General features: G+C 47.2%; 1 long non-coding RNA gene across 1 annotated transcript; it reads right to left on the bottom strand.

Annotated features, from left to right (window-relative positions):
- Positions 1-1,869: 1,869 nt before the first annotated feature.
- Positions 1,870-25,695, bottom strand: LOC141083792 (uncharacterized). The gene is made up of 3 exons (XR_012230828.1): positions 25,604-25,695; positions 24,838-25,011; positions 1,870-2,619 (listed from the first exon to the last, which is right to left on the bottom strand). It is a non-coding gene; the product is annotated as an uncharacterized lncRNA (long non-coding RNA).
- Between the last annotated feature and the right edge of the window lie 327 nt (positions 25,696-26,022).

Here is a 26,022-nt window from a genome sequence, read left to right as displayed (position 1 = left end):
TGCATTGTTCATTTGTGCTGTGGTTGCACTAAAGTCGCAATGTTGTGAATTCAGTGTATTCTAATGGGTCTGACCGGTGTGTTCATACAAAGGCGCAGTGACAGTTCGGCACAGCTAATCTGGGTCTCATGTTAAAGGGGTTGTTCGGTCTAAACCGACAAGTCTGCAGTCACTCTGTGTGTGACTGCGGACTTATTAGTTACCCCAGTGCATGCATTGTGCGCTGCGGAGATTCACCTGTTTCTGACCCAGGACTGGAGAGTATGTATGAGCTATACATACTCCCACCCACTGGGAGCAGCCTTGCTCTCCACACACTTGTGCTGAGTGAGGCTGCACCCATCTAGTGGGAATGGCATACAAGTGTGTGGAAAGCGAGGCTGCTCCCAGTGGGTGGGAGTATGTATAACTCATAAACTCCGGTCCCGGGTCAGAAACAGGTTAATCCCCGCAGCGCAGAGTGCTTACACTGGGGGGACTCATAAGGTAAGGAAAGGAAAAGAGTATGCAGACAGGACAGCACGGGATAACAGCTGATTATTTTTGTGAGGTAAAGCATTTAAATGCCTTTTTTTAAACAATGTTTCACTAAATTAAAGCCCCTGTTTGATATCTCATGGTATATCTAATGCTTTGGAAAAAACATTGCACCCTTCTGCTGACTGATAACTTTCAACAATGAGATCCTTTGCTATGTTGTAAGCTGTTTATGGACCATGGCTTTTCCTGTAAAAGGCAACTAAGAAAATTTCAGGAAAATCCTCCTAGAACAGCTAAACTTGATATGGAGTTAATCAGAGTCACTGTAAGTGATGGCAATACAACTATTTAACATGTGTGTAAATGTGATTGGCTAAATGTGAACACAACCACAACCCCATATTATAGTTTACACTTATGCAACCACAATATTTTTGTTATTTATAGATTTGTACAGATTATGGGTGACCTTAAAAGTAGAAAAAGTTCTGAAATCATTCTTCTTGGTATGATTTTTTTTTTGCATGACAAAAACCTTACATTTTAACATTGATCTGTAGACCTTTTAGAGGCACTGCATATGTGTTGTTTCCTGAAATAGAAAGTTAAAGTCTAAAACAGTTCCAGAGTCCCATGTGGAAACTGCAAGATTTATTTTTTTTAATACGAATTGTGAACTTTAATAAAAATATAAAAAAATTTCAACACAAAAGTCTGATTTAAAGGGAACCTGTCAGCAGTTTTGGCCGATATAAGATGCGGCCACCACCTTTCAGGCCTTATACACAGCATTCTATAATGCTGTATATCTGCTCCGATCCCGACCTGGAAGAGGAGAAAAATAACTTTTATTATACTCAATTGTGGGGGGTCCGATGGGTGTTGCTGGTCTTGGTCGGGCGCCTGCCATCTTCTTATGATCGTCACTCTCCTGCTTGCTTCTTGTGGTTGACCTGACCCTGCATCATCCACACAGGCTCCCCGGCATTGCGCTCCTGCGCAGACGTACTTCTCTGCCATGTTGAGGGCAGAGCAGAGTACTGCAGTGCACAGTTGCTGGGGCTCTTTGACCTTTTCCGGCACCTGTGCACTGCAGTACTTTGCGCTGCCCTCAACAGGGCAGAGATGTACATCTGCACAGCAGCGCGATGCTGGGGAGCCTGTATGGATGATGCCAGGGTCGCATCATCCACAAGAAGCAAGCAGGAGGGCAGCGATCGTAAGAAGACGGGAGACAGCGGACCAAGACCAGCGACACCCATCAGACTGGACTGCCCCGCAGGTTAGTATAATAAAATTTATTTTTCAGTTCATCCAGGTCGCTTTGGGGGCTAATATACAGCATTATAGATTGTTGTGCATAAGCACTTAAAGGTGATGGCCGTATCTTATATCGGACATAACCTGCTGACAGGTTCCCTTTAAGCAATGGGTCATTTTCTAATAATTCATTCCCTTTAAGGCTTAATCAATTACCTTGTCATCATTTGCACTTTTATTGCAGTGTTGATTTTCCAATGATTTCACCTCCCTGTGTTTGAGCGGCTGCTATGGGCTTTGAGTAAACATTTGTCTCGCCAGATCCCATACTAGAATTGAGTTCTTAACTGGCACACTCCAGAACTGTGGAAACATCACTGCACAATCTGTCCCTGTACACCACAGGATTTAATGTGAGCTGAAGAAACAGCAACAATGGAGGAATCATGATTAGAGTTTACACCAGATGTGAGGAACCTTTTTCCTGTCAATGGCCATTTGGATATTCATATCATCATACAAAATTATCAACTTGAAAATTATCCTGCTTTTTTTGTTCAAACATTCACATAACTCACCCCTAACGTTATGGTTCTCTTTGGTGCTTCTCTTTTGTGTGGCTGTGATGTTAGCTGGTAATAACCATGTTTCTACTTGCAACTGCTTTCAAGGTTTGAGTTGGACTGGAGCACAGACCAAGTTTTGAAAAGAACTCACAGCAGTAAGTTGTTCTGAACTTAGATCCAGGAACCCACGGATCCTCCAGGATTTGAAGAGTGTTTGTGTGGAAGAATTGGTCAAAATCACAGCTGAGCAATGCCTGTGACTAGTTTCTCCATACGGGAGGCATCTTGAAGCAGTCATCACGAACAAAGGCTTCTGTACAAAGTATTAATTAAATTTCAGTAAGTGTGTTCAATACTTTTATCCCGTTTCATTTCTCATTATTACATATAACTTAATTTATGGACATCTATGGTTTTATTTCTTTGCCTGTGTGGATTGGATAGATTATATATAGAAATATATTTACTTTAATATTGTACACATCACCAATTTTCTATTTCACCCTTTTAACATCACACAGGATACACTGAGTCTGGTGTATACACATCATAAAGGAGACACTGAGACTGTTGTATTTACCTCACATAGGACACCGAGACTCTGCGGTATGCATCATGTAGGAGATACTCAGACTGCTGTATACATCACATCTGAGACACTACAACTGCTATATATATCACATAGGACACACTGACCCTGCTGCATACATCACATAGGACACGCTGTATACATCACATTGGACACACTGCTGAGACTGCTGTCTATACAGTGGGGAAAATAAGTGTTTGATACACTGCCGATTTTGCAAGTTTTCCCACCTACAAAGAATGGAGAGGTCTGTAATTTTTATCATACCATGAAACCAAGTGTATTTGGCCTCTACCCAGTAAGCGTGACTCTGTGGGATCTTGGCAGGGAGGAGGGACGCTGAGGAGCTGTCATTTAGGCTAAGTGATCAGAGATTGAGAAACATAAAGTGATCCTAAGGACGTGTGCATATTTTGTCTTATAGATGTCTTATGGATTATGTTTTTCCTAAGGCACATTCTTTGTTATATTTCTGGGTGTTTTTGAGGTGTCTTTTTTACAAATTTTATATATAAAATAGGTAAAACCAACGTGAAGAATGGAAAGGTCACTTTTTTAGCCAATTCATGACTTTCGAAGCTTGAAACGTTTGAAAGATGTTAAAGGGGGATGAAACATGTGCAGAGAGAGTATTTTTTACATTGCAGTGCATATGCATATGTTCATTATTTTTGACATTTTGTTAAGAACTTTTTCAGCTGGTTCCAGGAGGAATCCGCCTGAAAAAGATGGCATGTGCACATAACCTTAAAGTGACTTATGTCATCAACTGCCTTGCTGTGATGTTAGGCCTACCGGTCATGAAAAGTTGGGACAGAGCAGGAATTCACTCATATTTTCTTTTTAAAGAGGTAGCTGAATGAGTTTTTGTTCTCTGATCTCCTGGAAGCTCCAGGTCCCGGGATGGAATGCACCAATTTAACTCTACACAATGGGAATTTCAGTCAGCTACCACTGGGACACCGAGCAACATGTGCATATGAAGGGACACAGTGTTAGCACAGATCATATTTTCATCAGTTTGATGGAAAGAATAAACATGAGTCAAAATAAAATGAAAAAAAAAAAACTTTATACAGATGATGTTTTGTGTTTGCTTGTTTCGCTTTATTTTTTCTCTCCATTGTCTAAGGGCCATAACAACTTCATTTTTTCACCAATATATCCGTTTGAGAGCTCATTTTTTGCAGGAAAAATAGTATTTTTGAATTACATCATCCATTTTACCATATAATGTACTGAATAGTGGGAGAAAAAAATTCACCAATGCAGTGAAATGGTCAAAAAAACAAAACAAAAACATGATTCTGTCTTTTTTTAAGTTTGGTTTTAACAGCTTTCATTGTGCAGTAAGATTGACCTGGTGTGATGGATCGCACAGGGGAAGGGGGTGTCTACTTCACTCACCTCAGGGGAGGGGAGAGAAGGCTCTGGTGCCACCACTTCCCCCAGGTCAGTCAGGGAACTGCACCGAGGGCAAATAGTCGCTGGAAAGGCTTCCCCTATATGAGTGAGTTAATGAGGCGTTCCCACTGAGGGTGGATATATTTCACCCGTCCAGGCTGGGGATATATATATATATATATATATATATAATATACCTCCCGGCCGTCACTGCCAGAGTTCCTCACTAAAACAGTACGGTTTGCTGCCAACAGTTCCTCGATCAAAATAAGCCCCGTCCGTCAGCAGGCTTATATCAGGTCAGAAATCAACCCGGGTAGCGCATAATAACCAACGAAGCGTGCGGAGGTGGGGATTCGTGTATCGAGATAAAAGAGCTGCCCAAGATTAATTTTATATTTAATCGCCGAAAGGCACACTAGAAAAATACAGGCATATATTTACAGAACAATATACAGGTTGTAAGGTAGCGCTTGTTATACATGTTGGGGACACTCACTTTGCTGCAGAAAACCAGGTCCGGCACAGGTTTCTCAACATAAACTCAGTCCATTCGGTTTATTATGCAATATAAACCAAAGCCATATGCAACAGAAAGTTCATATTAAACAGCATAACGTCCATGACAGAGCTTCCCTCTGTTAACCCTGTGGTCACACAGGTTATACAATGTCCAGTACGCAGGCTCTCGCCTAACCACAGTTAGCTCACCCCGTGGCCGGGTTACCTCACAGCTGCTTCATACTTCAGACGTTCATTCCCTCCCCTGGGAACTCTCAGATACTTGCAGCCATTACACACAGACACTTCAGGAAGGCAGACATCTTTCAGCGAGACCTTCCAAACGGACCAACCGGGTCCAAGCATTCACTCATGTGACCTACCCTGGCCACCTTATATGGTCCGTAGTCACATGGCTATGACCTCATCACAGGTCCTACAAGCATTCATACATTCTTTACTATGGCGCTCTAGACACACCCCTGGGTGGATTTGTAGGTAGCTGGTCTCGCGCGTCTCACCAGCTACCTGGAATGCTCTCCCTGATACCGTGTAACAGAAGCTCAGCAGTACCTCTGCTGACCAACACACATGTTCAAGCTTCCATCCCAAGGCCACCCACCTTGAGATACATAACGGTCATTCAGTATCCTACAACTCATCCTCGCTCCTGGGACACCCACACAGCGCCCTCTAGCGGACACAGTGGTCACTACACCACAAGGTATACAGTCAAGAGTGTAGTAATAGGATAGGGTATAGATAGGTTGCAATTACCGTGTTATGTAGCATGTGACCACAGGGAGGCGCTGATAGATCACAGGTCCAAATCTTAGTTACATGGTTATCCCAGTCGCATCAGATAATGGATCCTCCTGCCAGTAGAAAACTAAGCACAAAATGAGTAGCTGTCTCTTAACTCCTAGGCTGTTCCCTCCCACACTCTGTGCCCACCCCTTGGCTTGTGCAGCCTCTCTCCTCAAATCTCTGAGAGAATTGTTTTCCAGGCAGAGCCATGGATGGTCCATAACTTTCCTCCCATAGCTCCAATTTGGTTGGCGGCACCGCCACTGGGTTCCATTGGATTTTATCTGTGCAAGGAGACCAAATATGCCTACTGTATGTAATCCCTGGTAGCTACGCTTCATAGCTCCATAATGCAGAGTGCTATAGGTGGCTGTCGGGCACGGGCGTGTTGAGGAAGGAATTCCGGTTTTGAGAATGTGCTCGGCTAGGCTCAGAGATATTGAATTCTGTTATTATAGGTCATTTTCCAGATTCAATACCTCAGAGCCTTGCTGTAATCTGTAGTGCCATGATGTCTCCATGTGTTTGTGTCAGACAAAGGAATCCAGTTTGGCTGTAACTGCACTCGAACTCACACCCTTGTGCTAATTGGTGGGGACCAGAGCTTCAAAGGGCTTGTTCTTGGAGTTAATTAAAGCAAAACAATGATCCTTTGGAATCCCAAGGGTGGGGGCACATTTCAGGAGTGGAGTGAGATGTCCTGAACCTTTAATCCAAAATGGAGTCTCCCTTGTCCTTCACACATGGCAACATGATTCTTCTGATCAGAACGATTACAGTGAACCCAACCTTGTATTGTTTTTTATATTTTAGTAACTAAAAAAAGTAAAAACTTTGTAGAAAAACTTGTTTTAGCTTGTGTCGCCATTTTCTAAGATCCATAACTTTATTATTTTTCCATTAGTGGACTTGTATGAGGGCTTGTTTTTGTACATGGTGATGAGATGTTTATATTGACACTATTTTAGACTACATACAATGTACAGATCCTGTTGATTACACAGTACAGGCTCCTGCTCGGTACAGCTCCTGCTGATCACACGATACAGTCTCCTTCATGGTACAGCTCCTGATGATCACACGGTATAGGCTCCTGGTCGGTACAGGCTATTGCACAGTACAACTCCTGCTGATCACACAGTACAGGCTCCTACACGGTACAGCTCCTGCTGATCGTATGGTACAAGTCATGCACTGTACAGCTCCTGCTGATCACATGGTACAGCTCCTGCTGATCACATGGTACAGCTCCTGCTGATCACATGGTACAGGCTCCTGCACGTTACAGCTCCTGCTGATCACATGGTACAGGCTCCTGCACGTTACAGCTCCTGCTGATCGCATGGTACAGGCTCCTGCACGTTACAGCTCCTGCTGATCGCATGGTACAGGCTCCTGCACGTTACAGCTCCTGCTGATCGCATGGTACAGGCTCCTGCACGTTACAGCTCCTGCTGATCGCATGGTACAGGCTCCTGCACGTTACAGCTCCTGCTGATCACATGGTACAGGCTCCTGCTGATCACATGGTACAGGCTCCTGCACGTTACAGCTCCTGCTGATCGCATGGTACAGGCTCCTGCACGTTACAGCTCCTGCTGATCGCATGGTACAGGCTCCTGCACGTTACAGCTCCTGCTGATCGCATGGTACAGGCTCCTGCACGTTACAGCTCCTGCTGATCGCATGGTACAGGCTCCTGCACGTTACAGCTCCTGCTGATCGCATGGTACAGGCTCCTGCACGTTACAGCTCCTGCTGATCGCATGGTACAGGCTCCTGCACGTTACAGCTCCTGCTGATCGCATGGTACAGGCTCCTGCACATTACAGCTCCTGCTGATCGCATGGTACAGGCTCCTGCACGTTACAGCTCCTGCTGATCGCATGGTACAGGCTCCTGCACGTTACAGCTCCTGCTGATCGCATGGTACAGGCTCCTGCACGTTACAGCTCCTGCCGATTGAGCGTTACAGGCTCCTGGTGTTCTCACATATCTTAGCAGTTTAACCCCTCATATGTTGTTTTCAACAGTGAGACCAGCACATGAGTAAGACAGTGGAAAATGATCCCTCTGGCATCTCATCTGTATCCCCGCAGTGCAATCTCTAGTGCTGATGAATTGCAATTTTAATGGCAATCAGAGGCCTGACAAAGGCCTACGAGTCTGTCATATACTATAGCCAATCAGATAGGCTAAATATCTGTCAAGCACTGACAGTGTAGTGTAATATATAGCACTGCTAATATAGGTTTTGTATTACCAATGTAATCAGGAGACTGCTTGTAAGGACATCTGTCAGTAAAATGAACCTTCCTAAGTCTTCTGTATGTACATGTAGGTCATAGAAAGTTGAATAAAATCATATCTTGGTATCTGCGATCTGAGGTCGTATTCCTGAGAAATTCACGTTTTTCTTAATATATACAGTAAATGAGCTGTTAAGATCTATGGGCCAGACATAGATCTCCCTGAGACTCTGTCTCCATAGCTAATTGTAAATGAATGGAGGGGTTACCAGTGTGAGATATGTAATGACTGATTTACACTCTGACCATGTTATATGCTGGGTTGATTAACCGTTTGGTATGTATTAAAAGGGGTTTGCTACTTACATTATAGCACATTAGGCCAGTTATTTGTAAACTGTACCCACTAGTCCTCATAGTCTCCTACCCTAGGGCTTATGCATGCATATGATATGTTTACCTGGTGATCAGTATTCGTTTACAATATAATTTAATCCTCTGAATTTGTACTATTTATCCTATGCAACCCTTTGGTGGTTTCATTTGTGTAGCTATCCCAAATTTAGATTATCTTTTTAATAATCTTCAAAAATAAAGATGGTAATAATCATAGCTAACAATGGCCTCCATGTCTGCCATTATACTAATGTGCTACTTCTCAGTTTTTCAAGTACGAGTTTAATCCGTGTTTTCACCATATAGCGACCCAGAAACAAATCATATTTTTAAAGAGTGTATTTATTATTGAAAAATAATAAACCTGTCATGCCCGCCATGTCTGTTATGCCGCATGAACCCTGGAGCAGTGTGTAGGCGCACCAAACTATCATGCCCGCCATGTCTGATATGTCGCATGTCTCCTGGAGCAGTGTGCACGCGCATCAAACTATCATGCCCATTATGTCTTATGCTGTAAGATCCCTGGAAGCAGTGTGCACACGCACCTCGTGACTGTTGTGCTGCAAGATGCCTGGAGCAGTGTGCACGCGCCCCTCATCTCATGGCTGCCTGCCATTGCCAGTGCGCATGTGTGTTTTTACCTCATGGCTACACGCCATTGCTGTGTGACCAGCCGTCTCTGCTCTGCCTGCAGCAATCCACTCTGTGATCCTGGAGACCCTGATCATGTGACCTTTCCTATGTTCCAGCACAGTCTGATCCAGCTATCCTCTCTGTGATCCTGGAGACCCTGACCATGTGACCTTTCCTATGGTCCTCTCTATGGTCTTGGAGGACTCGACCATGTGATCTTCTCTATGATCCTGGAGGACTGAACCGAAAGTCCTCCCCTGGTCCTGATCCGGAAGTGCAGGTGCTAATGCCCTATATCAGACCGCCCCTTTCTATGGTCGGGGCCTCTCTGTATTCTGTGCCCTTGCACTCTGCCCTGTAGTGCTTCTCTGCACACGCTCTGTGCTTGTATTCTGCCTCTTGTCTCGTGCTATATCTTGTGATGTCTTTTGTGCCATGTCTTGCTATGCTTTGACTTGTAGTACTTACTATGTTCTCTGCCTTTTGCCTGTTTTCGCCATGTTGTGTCCTTGCTATGCTTTGCCTTGTAGTACTTCCTATGTTCTCTGCCTTTGCCTGTTTTCGCCATGTTTTGTCCTTGCTATGCTTTGCCTTGTAGTACTTCCTATGTTCTCTGCCTTGCCTGTTTCGCCAAGTCTGGTCTTTGCTATTCTGAGCCTTGTAGTACTTCTCATGCTTCCTGCCTTTGCCTCGCTTTCCTTACTCTTCTGGTGCTCGCTAGCACATTCCATGGCTAGTCTCAAGGTTCTCCCTAGATCTGGCTCTGTGCTTCGGCCTATGCTCCGCTGCTAGCCCTATACTCTCTCTGAACTGGCTCAGTGCTTCTGCCTACGTTCCGCTCCTTATTCCGTACTTTGTGTTCTGTCCCCACTTAATGGCGATTAAAGGTATGCAGACATGTAAGTGAGAGAAGTTCCTACCTTTGTGTATCCAATAAGCGAGGCAGACATGACCCTTAGCAGCTTCTCAGATAAGCATACACGCGTTGTGATGAAGAACAATGTTGGTTTATTCCGTAGATAACGATCCAAACATTACACTGAGTCTCTTGCATGGAGCTTGTCTCTGGAGTCGCTACTTGCGGGTCAAAAGACTTTGCTTCCTCAGCTCATGAGGGAGAACAGTTCTCTCAGGTAAGATGTCTGCCGATGACTGAGCAAACAGGAAGAGAAGAGGCTGAAGAGAAGCCCCTCCCCATAGGCTGAACAAGGAAAGACCGAGGAACTAAATGGTCTGGCCAGTAGATGGCAGCAGAGACAAGCGAAAAAACATAAATACATTTCTTTAACTAGAAACATGCATGGAACAGCACACTCCCCGTCTGGAATTCACTATGGGGATTCCACTATTGTCCATAACAATAATAAACCTAAAAGAAAGGGCATGTTAAATGCAACAATTAAAGTTCAAAAAATCAGAAAAAACGGCCAAACTTCGGGTGCAGAACGCTCATCCCGTAGTGGCGCTCTCGATAGGCAGTAAGAGGACGAGTTCATGGATTGGCCTCGCAAAGATCTTCGTCTCACCCTTCCTAAAGACCCTCAGCTCCACCTTCCGCACGTTGCCGTCCTGGCTAGGCAGTGTCCTGGTAACAAGTCCCAGAGGCCAGTCAGTCCTTTCAGTGGTCTGGTCTTTCATGAGGACCAGATCTCCTTCCTTGATATTCGGCTTGGGATGTCGCCACTTCCTTCTCCCTTGAAGAATGGTAAGGTATTCCTTCCTCCATCGGTTCCAGAAGTAGTCGGCCAAATATTGGACTCGTTTCCAGTGTCTTTGGTAGGTGTTGGCATGAGTGAAATCTCCGCTGGGAATTACCGCGTTGTCGATCTTCTGAGTAAGAAGGATGTTGGGAGTCAACATGGTTGGTACCTCTGGATCCATTGACACCGGCACAAGGGGTCTCGAGTTGATGATGGCTGAGACTTCGGCTAAAAGAGTCACTAGAGTCTCGTGCGTGAGTCTCGAGGAGTTGGCGTCCTTTAGCATGGAGTTCAGGATGTTGCGTGAGATTCCGATCATCCTCTCCCAGGAGCCTCCCATGTGAGAACTGTGAGGAGAATTGAAGATCCAGGTGCAACCCTTGTCTGCCAGCTGGTCTTGGATTGGCTTGGTGTCGATGTTCAGCTCTCTACATGCACCGACGAAGTTGCTGCCGCGGTCGGACCTCAGCTGCTTTACTGGTCCTCTGATGGCGAGGAATCTTCTCAAGGCGTTAATCAGGCAGGAGGTATCCATGGACTCTAACACCTCGATGTGAACGGCTCGGATGCTCAAGCAGGTGAATAGCACAGCCCACCGCTTACTGTCCGCACGGCTGCTACGAGTTCTGCGTGTGGATACCATCCATGGTCCGAAAACGTCTAGGCCCACATAGGTGAAAGGGTTCCATGGAAAGTCTATCTGTAGGTAGGTCGGCCATTTGTTGGCACAGTTGCTTTCCTCTCACTTTGCGACAGTGCACACAATCGTGAAGTATTTGTGCTACACGTCTCTTCATCCCGACAATCCAGAGGCCTGCAGACCGTAGAGTGCCCTCTGTAATTTGCCTGCCTTGGTGTTCAGCCCTTTCATGATGATGACGGATCAGTAAGACTGTAACGTGGTGTTTGTTGGGAATGATGAGAGGATTTTGCTCTGCGACACCGAAACGAGCCTGGCTTAAACGACCGCCAACCCTCAGTAAGCCGAAGCTGTCCATTACTGGGTTTAAATTGGCGAGGGGGCTTCTTAATGGAATCTGCTGTTTGTTATTTAAGCACTTCCATTCGGTGGCGAATTCGCTCTGTTGGAGGTGGCGTATAATGAGGGACTCACTACGGGAGATGTCCTCAGCAGAAAGAGGTCTGTGGCATACATGCCAGCGATGACAGTCCTTGTCTTTAAAGTCTGCACGATAACATCTGGCGATGTGCACTAACCTGGCAACAGTCCTGACGAGTCTTAACCAGCTGGAGAAACGTTCAAAACGTTGGCAGCCGAGGTAGGATGTTTTCTCAGCACTGGTGGTCAGGGTATGGACCTCAGTTCGGACATCTGGATCGTTGTCTGGATCTAGGATGCTGAAGTCTTCCTGGACACCTTCTTCTGACCGTCTCAGCAGGAACTCTGGACGTGTAAGCCAAGAAGAGTTAACGAAAGAAGATATAGACATGGGTCTGGTTGCAAGATCTGCTGGATTCAGCTCCGATGGTACGTAACGCCATTGTTCCGGTTTGGAGGATCTCCTGATCCTTTCGATGCGGTTACTGACATACACGTAGAATCGTCTCGATGTATTGTAGATGTAACCCAAAACGACCTTGCTGTCGGTGTAGAATTGGACCTCATCTATTTCGATACACAGTTCTTGTAGTATGAAGTCAGCAATTTCCACTGCCAAGACGGCTCCACAGAGTTCGAGTCTGGGGATGGTGTGGTCAGGCTTCGGGGCTAGCTTCGCCTTGCCGAACACCAATCCGACGTAGCTTTGCCCGCTGGCGTCCATCACCTTCAGGTATGCAACCGCCGCTATGGCTTCTGTGGAGGCGTCTGAAAAGACGTGGAGTTCTTTCCTTCCGCTAGAGGCAAGGGAGATTTTGGTGTAGCATCTCGGGATGTGAATATTGTTCAATCCGCACAACGACTGTTTCCAAGTTTCCCATTTTTTCTCTTTGTCGGAGGGGAGCGGGGTATCCCAATCCTTGACAGTTTCAGATAGTTGTCTCAACAAGGATTTGCCTTGTATGGTGATGGGCGCCACGAACCCCAGCGGGTCAAATAAGCTGTTCACTATGGAGAGGACACCACGTTTTGTGAACGGTTTGTCCGAGCAATTCACTTGAAACCCGAAGGAGTCGGCTGCGAGATCCCATCTGATGCCTAGGCTCCTCTGCACGGGTGGGCTGTCTAGCCCCAAGTCAATGTCCTTGAATCCAGGGGCATGATCACCCGAATCAAAGGCTCTCATTACGGTCGGGCTGTTTGAAGCGATTTTATGAAGCCTGAGCCTTGCCTGGGCCAGCATACCTTGGGTCCTCTTGAGCAAATCAATGGCTGCTTCTTCAGTGGGCAGTGATTTGAGCCCGTCGTCTACATAGAAGTCTCTTTCAACGAAGTCTCTTGCGTCTGTGCCATACTCAGACTCTCCCTCTGATTCGGTCCTTCGGAGACCGTAGGTTGCTACTGCGGGTGAAGGGCTGTTCCCAAAGACATGGACTCTCATACGGTATTCCACCATCTCTTTGTTGGTGTCGTTGTCCTTGAACCACAGGAATCTGAGGAAGTTCCGGTGGTCCTCCCTGACTAGGAAACAGTGGAACATCTGTTCGATATCGGCAGTGATGGCGACGAGTTCTTTCCTGAACCTCAGCAACACTCCTACTAAGTTGTTCGTCAGGTTGGGACCTGTGAGGAGGACATCGTTGAGTGATACGCCTCCATGTTTGGCGCTGGAGTCAAAGACAACCCTGATTTGGTTCGGTTTCCGTGGGTGGTAGACACCAAATGAAGGCAGATACCAGCACTCTTCGTTCTTCTTCACGGGAGGAGCGGGTTCCGCGTGGTTGTTGCGAAATATTCTGTCCATAAAGGCGACAATGTGCTCCCTCATTTCAGGTTTGTGGTTCATTGAACGTTGAAGAGAGTTGAATCTGTTCTGAGCTTGGTCTCGGTTGTTTGGCAGTCTTACCCTGGTGGATCGGAAGGGTAATGGAGAGACCCAGTGGTCGGTTTTGTCCTTAGAGAACTCACGGTCCATTATGTCGATGAATTCTCTGTCCTCCACTGACAAGGCTACTTTATCGTCGTCCTTGGTGATGTGAAAGACTGATCTTCCCAAGTTGTCGGTACGCAGAGAAGAAGCGATGTCAGGCAGCTGTATTGAGTCTGGGGGCTTCTCTTTCACTTCATAGTGATGAGGACATGGCCTTAGGCAGGTTGTGCGTCTCCATGGACGTAGGTCCTGAAGGAGTCGATTTCTGATCGATCAACGCACACGTTTCCTATGACTACCCATCCGAGGTCCAGTCTCTGGGCGTATGGTGCGTAGTCAGGTCCGTTGCACTGTTGTCGCACCTTGTGTACCCTCAGGTTGTCTCTGCCGAGCAGGAGTAGAATCTCCGCGTTGTTGTCCATAGGTGGGATGACGCTTACGAGGTGCTTCAGGTGCGGCTGATGAAGTACAGCTTCTGGGGTAGGAATTTCACTCCTATGGCTGGGTATTTGGTTACATTCAACTAGCGTTGGCAGAGGTATTTCAGTCTTCCCGTTGATAGGAGAAGCGATGAATCCCTGGGCTCTTCTGCCGCTAGTCTCTATGCGGCCTGAGCAGGTGTTCAAGGTGTAGGGCTCTGATGGTCCACTAATTCCGAAGGCTTCAAAGAATTTGGCTCCTGCCAGGGACCGGTTGCTTTGGTCGTCTATGATGGCATACACCTTCATTGCCTTTTCTGGATGTCCTTCGGGGTAAACCTTGATGAGGCATATTCGGGCGCAACATTTCTCCATGCGGCCCTCTCCACATACTTCTGAGCATGAGCAGGAGACAGTTGTGGCGGTGTCGGTCTGATTCTGTGGCTCCCCGCCATGACTTGGAGCGGGAGCAGTGGTGACTGCAGCCGGTGTGTCTCTAGCTATTCGGGTTGAGTGCATGGCTGAAACATGCTTTTCGCTGTAGCACTCCCCACACTTGGCTGTGGATTTGCAGTCCTTGGCCATGTGCTCAAGTGATGCGCAGCATTTGAAGCAAACCCCGAGCTCTGTGAGGATCTCCTTGCGCTCCTGTAGGGTTTTGGATCTAAACCCTTTGCACTTGGTCAACGAGTGTGGCTTCTTGTGGATGGGACATTCACGATTAAAGGATTTATCTCGTGTTGAGACGATGTTCTGTTCGTCTGTGGGCGTTGCAGGTGACGGTAGCTCGGTCTTCCTAACGCTCACAGCTCTCTTAGTGTCTCTGCGTTTGTATGTGGTGTTTTCATACCTTGGCGCAGGAGTTGGTGCGGCTGTCGAAGCGTTGGACTCTAGGAAGTCGAGGCTGGGGTCATTCCTCATCTGGGCCTGTTCATCGATGAACCTGCAGAAGTGGATGAATGGAGGGAAGGTAACGTCGTTCACTCCTTTGTATCTTGATACTGACATTGCCCACTTTTCCTGCAGGCTGTATGGCAGCTTCACCACGATCGGGTTTACTCCATGGGCTGAATCCAGATAGCACAGCCCAGACAGACGAGGGTCTCTTTTGGCGAGCTCCAGCTCCATTAGCAGGTCACTTAGGTCTTGCAGCTTGTGGACGTCTTTAAGGTTGATCTTTTGGAAATCCTGCAGTCTCTTGAATAGGGCTTTCTCTATTGCCTCTGCGCTGCCAAAGGTGCGTTCCAGCCTTTGCCATGCGGCAGCGAGACCTGCTTCTGCTTCCACGTGGACCGCTCTGAGGCTCCTGACGCGGGTTGAAGAGCTTGGACCTAACCACTTTATCAGGAGGTCAAGTTCCTGTTCTTCAGTTAGGTTGAGATTGGCGATGGCTGCCTTAAAGGTTGCTTTCCAGGCCCTGTAGCTCTCTGCACGATCATCAAACTTCGTAAGACTGGTGTTGATTAGCTCTCTGCTCACCATGAACCTGGCGAACTCGGACATATCCGACTTCTCACCACTCGTTGCCACGACGACTCGTGATGCCCCTGGGGCGTATGGGCCGCCTGGTGTGAATGGATGAGCTGTTCCCGGATAGAATGATGTTGCTGCAGGGTTGAGCTGTGGTTTAGCCCTTGAAGAATCTGACGAATACCGCTTGAGCTGTAAAGGTGGGTCAGGAAACACTTGGTTGCCATCTTGTGGTGACTGTGTTTGAGAAGGTATCTCTGGGAGTACGTTGGAGGTTTTGGTGTCGTCGACTTGGACGGTACTGTAGACCGGGGTTGCTACAGGTAGCTGGTTTAGTACATAGTCTTTCGTGCGATTGACTGGATCGTCTGATTCCAGTGGTGGCAAGTTAGCTGCATCAGGACCTTGGATCAACGCCTGCTCAAGTAGTCTCACTTTAGCTAGTGCGACCTCCTCTTCCATCTGTGACCGAAGAATCTTCAGCTGAGCCTCCGCTTCTGCTTCTGCTCTCTTGGCTTCCACTTCTGCCCTTTTTGCTTCCACTTCTGCCCTTTTTGCTTCCACTTCTGCCCTTTTTGCTTCCATGTCTGCTTCTGCCCTTTTTGCCTCTGCCTTAGCTTCTCTCTCAGTGAAAGAACGTCTCACTCTGGATTCCTCTGCCTTTATGCGGGCCTCTAGTATCCTGTCGCTCATGGTTGAACTTCTTGAGGACGATGCCCTGGATGACCGAGAGGAACGTTTAGATGAGGTCGATCGGTGTGACCTGGTTTCTTGCAGGTGAGAGATACGGTGTTCAGCCTTGTTTATGGCATGTTGGACCTTGGCGTCTCTCTCCTTGTCCGTCCCTAGCGCCTCACTGAGGTCTGGAAGAGCTTCATCAGAATTAAAATCTTTTAGAAGAGCGATGTACTTTGCTGATAGTCTCTTGTACCTTTCACGGGCGGTGTTCAGCCGCTCCATGACGGATTGCAAGCTTGCGGCGTTGCCTGATGAGGATTCGAGTCTTGACATATAAGAGGTGACGCATTCCCACTGTTCTTCCAGGTGATCACATAGCTCATCTTTCATATTGTGATAGTTTTCAAGCACCTTTATAGTTGGTTTGGCAGAACGTTTTGGTCGGGTGACTTGGTCTGCTTGAGATGTGGGGTCTGCCTCCTGGGCTTCATCGTGGACGGTATCAGGTTGTATTTGCACTGTTTCATCAGTAGGGACCTGTCTGAGGTCTTTTTCGGCCATTTTGAATAAAGGTGTACTGTCTCTTTAAAAAATTCAACTTTTGAATCGGGGTCCGAAAATCGCTGTGCGGCTCTGCGGGAGGTCCCAGATGAGATTCCCAGAGTGGCTTTGGCGAAACTTGGGGGTTCGCGGATCGCTGATGCGCGGTAATGAGGTATGGAGTACTGCAGGCCTTTAGGAGCGATGTGGCCAGAAGGAAACAGCAGGTGCATAGACAGTCCTCATTAACAGTACGAGCAGAGTTATTGCAAGATGTGGCAGGTGGTGGAGCTACTTCTAGGCTTGTCCAGACGTGCACTGCTGCAGGCAGACTGGTGTGCGAGGCTTGTTGCTGGGCAGATTACACATAGGGAGACGGGGCAGATGGAGATCTGTAGCTGGGGTGCTGGGCTATAAGGAGGTTTTCTAGCTGCTTATGAGCTTTAAAAGTAGTCTTCTGACTTGTATGGGCCGACAAGCTAGTCTTTTGACTGTTCTGTCCCCACTTAATGGCGATTAAAGGTATGCAGACATGTAAGTGAGAGAAGTTCCTACCTTTGTGTATCCAATAAGCGAGGCAGACATGACCCTTAGCAGCTTCTCAGATAAGCATACACGCGTTGTGATGAAGAACAATGTTGGTTTATTCCGTAGATAACGATCCAAACATTACACTGAGTCTCTTGCATGGAGCTTGTCTCTGGAGTCGCTACTTGCGGGTCAAAAGACTGCTTCCTCAGCTCATGAGGGAGAACAGTTCTCTCAGGTAAGATGTCTGCCGATGACTGAGCAAACAGGAAGAGAAGAGGCTGAAGAGAAGCCCCTCCCCATAGGCTGAACAAGGAAAGACCGAGGAACTAAATGGTCTGGCCAGTAGATGGCAGCAGAGACAAGCGAAAAAACATAAATACATTTCTTTAACTAGAAACATGCATGGAACAGCACACTTTGCCTAGCCTTGCTTTGCCTTGTTTCTTGTTTTCCCTTGCCTTGTTTCTTCACGTGCCCTTTGCTCGTGCCTAGCCTTCCCTCGCCCGCCTGTTTGTGCCTCAGCCGTGCCACGCTATATGTGCCCGCCTGTCTGTGCCTCAGCTGTGCTCGTCGGCCAGTGACAGCTGTGTCGCCTGTTATGCCTCAGCCGGGTTCGCCTTAGTCTTGCCCGTCTGTCTGTGCCTCAGCCCGACCAGCTAGCCAGTGCCCCAGCTGTACTCTGTGCTTCCTTGCACCCATGCTGCCCCGCACTGTGCATTGCGTGCTTCTCTAATAGCACGCACAGGCCCTAGCCTGCTCCTTGGCATACCTCCCCGTGCTTCTGTAAAAGTACACGCAGGTCTTGCCATGTAGCCTGTCGTGCCCTCTTGCACGCACAGGCCCTACCTGTACCCTGTCGTGCCCTCTTGCACACGCAGGCCCTTGCCTTAGCCTGAACCCTGGCGTGTCTCCTAGCACGCGCAGGCCCCTGACTTGAACCTGGCACGCCCCTCTGCGCGCGCAGGACTACTGTGCCTTGTACCCTGACCCTGGCATGTCCTTCGGCATGCGCAGGACCTTGCCTTGGATCTTGAACCCTGGCGTGTCCCTACGCACGCACTATGTCTTGTACTTTGAACCTGGCGTGTCCCCTACACACGCACCTTGCCTTGCATCTTGCCCTGGACCCTGGTGTGCTCCTAGCACGCACCCTGCCTGGAACCTTGCCTTGGACCTTGGCGTGTTCCCTAACACGAACCATGTCTGGAGCTCTGTCGTGCCTCCTTGCCTGAGCCCTGCTTTGCCTGAACCTGCCGATCGCTGCCAGAGATCGTAAGCCTGACGACTGCGGCCTGATGTCCGGAGCTGATGTCCGCAGCCTGATGCCCTGATCCTGTCGATCGTTCCTGAAAATAATTGCAAACACAAATTCTTTGGTATTATTATCTTCATTTAAATTGTCTTAAATGAAAAAACACAAAAGAGAATGAAGCAAAAAGCAAAACATTGATCATTTCACACAAAACTCCAAAAATGGGCCAGACAAAAGTATTGGCACCCTCAGCCTAATACTTGGTTGCACAACCTTTAGCCAAAATAACTGCAACCAACCACTTCCGGTAACCATCAATGAGTTTCTTACAATGCTCTGCTAGAATTTTAGACCATTCTTCTTTGGCAAACTGCTCCAGGTCCCTGATATTTGAAGGGTGCCTTCTCCAAACTGCCATTTTTAGATCTCTCCACAGGTGTTCTATGGGATTCAGGTCTGGACTCATTGCTGGCCACTCTCAAACCATTTTCTAGTGCTTTCTTCTTTCTTTTCTCCATGCTCAATGTGGTACACACAAGGACACAGGACAGCGGTTGAGTCAACTTTAATCCATGTCAACTGGCTGTAAGTGTGATTTAGTTATTGCCAACACCTGTTAGGTGCCACAGGTAAGTTACAGGTGCTGTTAATTACACAAATTAGAGAAACATCACATGATGTTTTGAACAGTGCCAATACTTTTGTCCACCCTCTTTTATATGTTTGGTGTGGAATTATATCCAATTTGGCTTTAGGACAATTCTTTTTGTGTTTTTTCATTTAAGACAAATTAATTGAAGATAATAATACCAAAGAATTTGTGTTTGCAATCATTTTCAGGAAGAAGCTGAGTGTTATCTGACAGAATTGCAGGGGTGTCGATACTTTTGGCCACAACTGTACATATATTTGGTATCACCATCCAGATGAATGTAGGCTACATATTTAGCCTGCCATCCCCTTTAACATTCATTGATGACGCTTTATTAATTTCCTAAACATTCCCAGAAAAAGACAAATATTCAATTCTTGTCATTTATAAAATTCCACAGTTCCTATTCTGCCGACCACTGGGAGACACTAAGAAGGTTACAAATTCGTGACACTTTCTGAGATCAAAACTGCAGAGGAGGGAAACCAAGACATCTACTCAGCTACTTTACCATTCTCCACCCAAAAAAACAAAAGCCCCTTCCATATCATTTTGAATAAACCGACAGAAGCACATCTGTCCCTACATCATTCAAATGGATCCCTTCCCTCCTCAACACATTACCATTATCTCCATCTAACATATGATGGCAAACTGCAAACCTGCCCCCTCCCCCCCCAAGAGAACTGACAAACCGAAAGGATTCCTCAACACCCTCAAAATTTTTGTAGCATCTTCTCCAGACAAAACCATTGCACAATTATTGAATGACTCCTTAAAGTGACCCATATCTACTTATATATTGGACAATAACTGGCAATTTCACCCAACCAAGATCATTACCCTATGACTGAACAACAACACCAACAAGGCCTCTAAGGCCCCGATTCATCAAGGCAATTTTGCTAGAATTCTGGGGTAAATTGCTTTGAAAAGTCAAAAAAACGTTTGCGACTTTGTGTTCTCACAAAAGTTTCTCCCAGCTCCACCAAAATGGGCAAAGCTGGATTGAGAAGAGGGCACAGTGGCATCATGATGCCACAGCTAATCAAATTCATGACAAGCCATGGTGTTCCATACATACATAGCAAATTGTACTGCGTTCTCTGACATGAGTAAGACTTGTGATCTACGAAGGCACATACCATTTGTCAGATGCTCATTAAGAGTTTTACACCTCTAAATAAATCAGGAGCATCTGACTTCAGCACATCCCATCATCAAGACCGGCAATAAAATCACTGGTCTTAATTAGAGATGGACGAACCCGAACAGTAAAGTTCGGCGTCCGTACCGAACACCTACTAAATAATAATAATTTTATTTCTATAGCGCCGACATATTCCGCAGCACTTTACATTTCAGAGGGGACTTGTACTGACGATAGACATTACAGCATAACAATAGTCACATAGATCATAACAGATACCAAGAGGAATGAGGGCCCTGCTCGCAAGCTACAATGTATAAGGAAAAAAGGTAGACACGAAAGGTGGGTGGTAACAGTTGCCTTCATTGTTCAAACCAGCCACTATTCGGGCACGGACACCGAACATGGACTTCACCAGGAAGTCCGTGTTAGGCTGTGTGCGCACGTTGCTTTTTTTAAGCGTTTCCGCAGCGCTTTTAGACAAGCGTTTCTGCTGCGGAAACGCTTAAGAAAAGCATCTAATGTAATAGAATGGAAAACGCACATGTTGTGCTAATGGTGCGTTTTTTTTCCGCTGCGGAAACGCTTAGCGGAAAAAAACGCAGCATGTTCATTAATTGTGCGGAATCGCATGCAATTCCGCATACATACACTATAATTGCAAAAACGCATGTCAAAACGCTTGACAATCGCGTCAAAAACGCGTGTCAAAAAGCGCATGCATTTTCCCTGGCAAGGGCATGCGTTTCTGCTCAGGAAAAAAACGCTTGAAAAACGCTACGTGGGCACATAGCCTTACTGTTCGGATTTGGCTGCCTGAACACCGGGTGTTTGACGTGCTGTTATGTACATGGCAGCGCGGTAAACACCGCTTCTGATCGGCAGTGAAATCCCCCGCCAGTCAGAGAGCTGCGGTTCCCACCCTGTCAAAAGACAGCGTAAGCCCACAGCTGTAATCTGAGGTATAAAGTTTACCTCCGGTCACTGGTGTCAGCTGATGGGACTACTGATCCCATCATCCGACACCTGCTGCCGCTAATTACAGTGAGGAATGGAGCGGCAGATGGGGGTGTTCAGTAATTAAAAAAAAAATGGCGTGGGTTCCCCTGTATTTTTGCTAACCAGACAGACAAAACTCACAGCTGGGGGCTGCAACCCTCAGGTGTCCGCTTCAGCAAGGCTTCTTATCAATAATAGAGGTCATGCTGTTTTTTAAAATTATTTAAATAAATAATTAAAAAAAACGTTGTGGGGTCCCCCTTCATTTTTCACAACCAGCCTTGCTAAAGCAGACAGCTGGGGGCTGGTATTCTCAGGCTGCTAAGGGGCCATGGATATTGCCCCCCCCGCCTAGAAATAGCAGCGCGCAGCTGTCCAAAAAAGGGACATCTATTAGATGCACCAAATCTGGTGCTTTGCCCGGCTCTTCCCACTTGCCCTGTAGTGGTGGCAAGTGGGGTAATTTTTGTGGGGTTGCTATCACCTTTATATTGTCTGTTGACCTCAAGCCCACGGCCTAGTAATGGAGAGGCATCTATAAGACACCTATCCATTACTAATCCTATAGCTATATGGTAAAGAAAGACACAGCCAGAATAATGTCCTTTATTAGAAATAAAACAAAACACAGTTTTCCATTTTTATTTAAATGCCTAATTCCAGCAAAGCTCCTGTAATAAAAGTAAAATAAAAAACCAACAATATACCATACCTGTCCGTCGTTCTGTCCCACGCCATAATCCATGTCTGGGGGATAAACAGTTTTCAACCTGGACAGTGCCAAGATGCGAACAACTGGTTCAACATGTTTCGTGATGGTTGTTACCATGCAAAAAATGAAGTGAAGGAAGGTCAAAAGGTGAAATAAAATCATTATCTTTATTGGGTAACATTAAAATCTGAAACAAGCTAAAAAGACAGGGTAATAAGCCTCCAAATAGAAGGGGGATGGTCCACAGCAGAGAACAATATATATTATTAGCTATGAACTCGTTCTACGCCCTGGTAGCGGGCATTTTTATTGGTATATGGTCTCCCATCCTGGTATGTGCTGCACCCCTCATCCCTATCCTGGTATGTATGGTACCCTCACCCCCCAATCCTGGTATGCATGGCACCCCCTCATCCCTATCCTGATATGCATTGTACCCCTCATCCCTATCATGGTATGCATGGTGCCCTCACCCCCCCAATCCTTGTATGCATGGTCCCCTCACCCCCCAATCCTGGTATGCATGGTCCCCTCACTCTCCTATCCTAATGTGCATGGTCCCCTCACCCCCCTTTCCTGGTATGCATGGTCCCCTCACCTCCCTTTTCTGGTATGCATAGCACCCCTCATCCCTATTCTGGTATGCATTGTACCCCTCATCCCTATCCTGGTATGCATGATCCTCTCACCCCCCAGTCCTAGGATGTATGGTCCCCTCACCCCCCTATCCTGGTATGCATGGTCCTCTCACCCCCAAATCCTGGTATGCATGGTCCCCTCACCCCCTATCCTGGTATGCATGGTTCCCTCACCCCCCTATCCTGGTATGCATGGTCCTCTCACCCCCCTATCCTGGAATGCATGGTCCTCTCACCCCCCCAATCCTGGTATGCATGGTCCTCTCACCCCCCCCAATCCTGGTATGCATGGTCCTCTCACTCCCCCAATCCTGGTATGCATGGTCTTTTCACTCCCCTATCCAAATATGCATGGTCCTCTCACCCCCCTATCCTGGTATGCATGGTCCCCTCACCCCCCTTTCGTGGTATGCATGGTCCCCTCACCCCCCTTTCGTGGTATGCATGGTCCCCTCACCCCCCAATCCTTGTATGAATGGTCCCCTCACCTCCCTATCCTGGTATGCATGGTCCTCTCACCCCCCTTTCGTGGTATGCATGGTCCCTTCACCCCCCTTTCGTGGTATGCATGGTCCCTTCACCCCCCTTTCGTGGTATGCATGGTCCCCTCACCCCCCTTTCGTGGTATGCATGGTCCCCTCACCCCCCAATCCTGGTATGAATGGTCCCCTCACCTCCCTATCCTGGTATGCATGGTCCTCTCACCCCCCTATCCTGGTATGCATGGTCCCCTCACCCCCCTTTCGTGGTATGCATGGTCCCCTCACCCCCCAATCCTGGTATGCATGGTCCTCTCACTCCCCTATCCTAATATGCATGGTCCTCTTACCCCCCTTTCCTGGTATGCATGGTCCCCTCACCCCGCTATCCTGGTATGCATGGTCCCCTCACCCCCCTTTCATGGTATGCATGGTCCCCTCACCCCCCTTTCGTGGTATGCATAGTCCCCTCACCCCCCTTTCGTGGTATTCATGGTCCCCTCACCCCCCAATCCTGGTATGCATGGTCCTCTCACTCCCCTATCCTAATATGCATGGTCCTCTTACCCCCCTTTCCTGGTATACATGGTCCCCTCACCCCGCTATCCTGGTATGCATGGTCCCCTCACCCCCCTTTCATGGTATGCATGGTCCCCTCACCCCCCTTTCGTGGTATGCATAGTCCCCTCACCCCCCTTTCGTGGTATTCATGGTCCCCTCATCCCCCAATCCTGGTATGCATGGTCCTCTCACTCCCCTATCCTAATATGCATGGTCCTCTTACCCCCCTTTCCTGGTATGCATGGTCCCCTCACCCCGCTATCCTGGTATGCATGGTCCCCTCACCCCCCTTTCATGGTATGCATGGTCCCCTCACCCCCCTTTCGTGGTATGCATAGTCCCCTCACCCCCCTTTCGTGGTATGCATGGTCCCTTCACCCCCCAATCCTGATATGAATGGTCCCCCTCACCCCTATTAAACTGCACACCTTAAAATAAAAAAACCATTTATACTCACCTTTTCTTCCCTGTGTCCAGCGCTGTCCTGTTCTGGGCGTGTTATGGTGCCGGACACGGTGCCTGCGCTGTCCTCGCTTTCCGCCGCCATGTTCTTGAAGACACACTGCAGTGTGTCTTCAAGAAAATGGCGGCGGTAAGCGCGGATTGCGCTGGCGCCAATTCCGGCGCTGCAATACGTCCACTCCAGACGTCACCTGAAGACGCAAGACCCCGCCGGCAACAGCAACACCAGGTTCGGTAAGGTGTTGCAGAGATCGCGGTATGCGTTCAGTGCTTACGCATACCGCGATTTCCTGGGTGGATGCGTAACTCTGGGTCCAGATTGAGCAGGCGTGTCGCGCTTGCGCAGTCTATAAAGACTTCAGACAGAGCGACGCTCCCTCGGTTATATTATAGATATTTCAAATGCAGTTAAATTGCAGGTAAACCCTGTAAAGTTGTACTGGTATATGTAAGAGATTTCCCAAACGTGCTGAGAGGAAGGAGAGGCCACTTGATGAGGACAATATATGTAATTGTTTTCTACTACCAAGTTTTGCAAAGACAATATTTGTGCTGCTCAGGGAGGATGGGAGATAAGAATGGAGTGACAATAAAGTGTTCACCAGTGCTGGTAGCACAAGGGTTATCAATAAATACACCAAAAAGGTTAATCCAAAAGGAATATATGTGCGCTTAAGCATGCAGGTATATGGTTCAATTTAGTAAGGAATTTTTACCTGCTGTTAAATGGATGCCCAGGATGGTGCTGTAATTGTGGTGTGTAAGGGGTTGACTGCTGCGGAGCGTTCCCCTTGCCCGATGAGCGCTGTTTCGCTAGGTAGCTTCTTCCGGGGGCACCGTAATGACTCGCTCTATAAAACTGTCTCACTATTTAACCACTTCAGTGAACACTGTAAAAAAATAAAAAGCGAGGCAAAAAAGAATGCTTTATTATCATACCGCCGAACAAACCCGATATAAATCTGGTATCGCTGTAATCACACCGACCCGAAGAATAAAGTCGCCTAATCACTTATACCACACGAGGTACGGCATAAAAAATAAATAAAACCAATTCTTCACAATCTGTTGATTTTTTTTCATTCTGCCTCCCAAAGATTGCAGTAAGGCTCGGCGCACATTTATCCAGCACTCTGCGCTGAGTGCTTATACCAGGGTTTCCATGTAAATCTCTGAAATACATGATTCAAACAGAACACTCGGCGGAAGATTCCCTATAATGAGGCAGATGGAGGCACTGTGGACGCCATAGGACCTTTGGTCTGGCGGTTTCCATCTTTTTAGGATTGCATAAAAATACTGTCAGCCACATTTTGTACACTTCTGAAAAAAAAGGAAACCACGGAACAGAGGCCAGGCGGAGTCCAGAGTAACTCTGATACCTCACTATAGTGGCATTGATCCATCGGGAGTTTCGTCTGAATCACTGTGCTGTTCCATCTAAGGTTATGATTGTATGCTTATATAATTGTGTTATGTTACCTTTCTTTGCATTCAGTTTTGCATTTGGTCTGCTGCCACCTCCTGACCTTTTCTGTATAGCAGACGGCAGCTAATTAATTCTAGTACATGCCTCCCACTTCCAGGTCAGTCAGATGACTCCTTCTCTTCCTGTCGGAGGCCATTACTAGTTTCTTTTTCACCTGAGAGAGACACGCTTACCAGGCTATGGAAGGCATCAGTTTTTTTTTTACCACAATTTGCTATATTTGCTGAATCATCTTGCATCCCTTGCTGCACACACATTGCTGTACCACTTGGGTTGTTACACCTGCATTTCTGGAGAAGTACTGCATTACCAATCATACTCTGTATGTCCAGATTTCCAATAAACAAGTCTGGACTTCACAATATCTGGTGTGTATCATCTCTCCGGAAGCAAAACAGCAACAATGGTCCTG

Source organism: Dendrobates tinctorius, unplaced genomic scaffold (assembly GCF_039654945.1).
Source record: "Dendrobates tinctorius isolate UK_male_01 unplaced genomic scaffold, ASM3965494v1 ptg000021l, whole genome shotgun sequence".
Lineage (NCBI taxonomy): Eukaryota > Metazoa > Chordata > Amphibia > Anura > Dendrobatidae > Dendrobates > Dendrobates tinctorius.
The sequence above is the reverse complement of the archived record's forward strand: the minus strand, read 5'-3'. Positions and strand labels throughout refer to the sequence as shown.